Here is a 2,560-nt window from a genome sequence, read left to right on the forward strand (position 1 = left end):
CTCCTGCGGGCACAGCACACACCGCGTCACATGTCCGGGTCCACGCTCGCCAGAGGCCCCGCAGCCCGCTCCAGTGCAGCCGGGGGACTTGGGGCCCGGCGGGAAGGCAGCCCTGGCGCACGTGGACACCGCCCCCTTCCGAGCTGGGGGAGGGAGAAAATACGGAGGGTAGGACCGTGGCCTCCTCCTTCTGGGTTCTGGACCTGGGAGGGTCTGTGTGAGGTTCAAGGTCTGCCTGCCCCTGGGTGTGGGGCTGTGTGATGAGCAGGTCTGGGGGAAGGACCGCCCTCTCGGCATTGCCCCAAGCTGCACCCCCAGTCCCTCCCTCTTTTTGGGCTCCAGTGGAGCCTGAGCCCCCCCCCCCCCCCCCCCCCCCCCCCCCCGTCTCTTTTTGCTGTTCCACTCTCAGGCCTGGGCAGCCAGGACACTTCCAGGGTGGGCACCAGAAGACCAGGCCAAGAGGGAGGTCCTGGGCTTCTGGGGTTCCACACCTGCAGAAGGGGCCCAGGGCGGGGCAGTCCCTCAGGCCCCTGCTCCCCCATTTGCTTTAGAGCAGATGCTTTAGAAAGCCTTCCTGAACCAAAGGCTTTCACTCCTGTACATTCCCACTCTCACACACAGTCACCCCGTGGGTCCCTCACACAGGCACATGCATCCTCACACCCAGACACAAGCACCCACACAGAACCATCTAGTCACCCAAACAGCCACACTCTCCTAGGGCAGCTCTGATTCAGACCCTGAACTGGGCCAGGGACCCGCAGCCTCCTCCACACATTCACACTCTTGGGCTCATGCAGTCACACTTTAGCTCCAAAGGGCTCTGCTTTGGGGCAAAGGACTGAGGGCCTCCCCAGCCAGTTCACAGGCACAACCTAGTCCTGCTTCCAGGCACAGCCATCCTTCCCCAAGAATCTAGAACCAGCCTGCCCAGTGCCTGTTGCCTTCTAGAAGTTGGTCCTGGGATATCAGGATGAGTCCAGGCTGCAGGACCTGCCTTGCCTGTCTCCATCATGGATGCAACCCTGCATTATCTCTACTCTTTTCCACCTCTTTGCTCTTCTCCCTTCTTTTGGAGCTGGTGGGTGTTTCTAAGCGCCTAGCTGCCCTTCTTGCGGAGGAATGTTCTGCCTTCTCCTGTCTTCTTCCTGTTGTCTCCTGGGTCTTCCTGAGCATCCCAAGGCTCAGGCCTCTGACCATTCTGCCCACTGGCCTCCCCATCCCAGGTCCTAGACGCTGGCTCTCAGGGCCTCGCAAAGTAAACAAGCCAAGTGCAACCGAGGGAGATAAAAAGGGGCCTGGGCCAGTTGAGGCTGGGAAAAGCCTATAAAGATAAAGCTGACAGCCCTCCCAGTCCTCTGGCCACAGGCAGCAGGAAACAAGTTTTGCCAGGCAGGGCGAGCGTCAATACCCCTTGGGCCACTTGCGGGGGGAGGGGGGTCGCAGCCAAGCCTAGGAAACCCGGAGCCCCCCAGAGCAAGGGGAAACTGCTCCAAGAGGGGAGTTGCACACTCTGGCCCAACAAGCTGATTCCAATTGTATCTGGGGCCAGCGGGATAAGCGCCTGTGATCGACTGGTCCCAGGTGCGTTGGACCACGGGGCCAGGGGGACGCGCCGCCTGGCTCAATGCTGTCTTGGCCACTGGGTCCTCTACGGGGCACTTGTCACACCAGGAGCCATGCAGGGCCGCCCTCTGGCTCACGCCAGGCGCGCTCAGTCCGGTGCACGGAGCTTGTCCCGGGCCGGCATCCACTGACGCCGGTCCCTCGGCTCTGAGCCGGGCGAGGGCAGCGTGGTGCCCTCCCTTGCTTCTTCCTTTTCTCTCCGCCACGGAGAGACGTCTTGACATCGCGACAGCTGGCCCTCGCCCTCGCCGTCGCTGGAGCTCCCCGCTAATTTCCTTTCGTCCCTCTCCGCTGGCCCAGAGTGGCTGTCCCCACGCCTCCGCTCGGACCCGGCGCCCGGCGCGAACTGCGCAGCCGGATTCCGCACCGGCCTGAGCCCTCGGCCGGCGCCCTCGGCCCGCAGCCTCCGCGCTCGCCCCTCGCGGACCCCTGGGCGGACACGGCCCGCCGGCTCGGCGCCCTTTCGCTCGGTCCGTCGCTTTCAGCCAACTCGTTTACTAAGAAGAGCATTTTACTTTTCACTCTAGATTACTGGTGATATTTTTCTTGCACTGGGGGAATTAACATTTTGTATTATTTAAAATATTTTAATTATGTCTCTTCTCAGAGCAGTATTCTGGTCAGTTCAATGACATTGAGAATATCCTAACACATAAACGATTAGTTCTTTTAATTTTTAATAATGTAAAATTAAAGTACTGGTTTGATTTGTTAATTCATCATTATTAAATATGTCGTTGCTTTCCTGTCACCGCTCCATCATTCTCGGGCCTCCTGGCACCTTAGTGATATCTAAGGTGTTACTAATATCTAGGTAATTATTAGATCTAGTATTCCAATGGGTCACGTTAATCTAGTGTTATTCTCACTTTTATTGGGAACCCCTAAAATGCTTCCGTTGCTGGCTCCTCGGTCAGTGTATTTTGTCACAGTT

Source organism: Nyctereutes procyonoides, unplaced genomic scaffold (genome assembly GCF_905146905.1).
Source record: "Nyctereutes procyonoides isolate TBG_1078 unplaced genomic scaffold, NYPRO_anot_genome, whole genome shotgun sequence".
Taxonomy (NCBI): domain Eukaryota; kingdom Metazoa; phylum Chordata; class Mammalia; order Carnivora; family Canidae; genus Nyctereutes; species Nyctereutes procyonoides.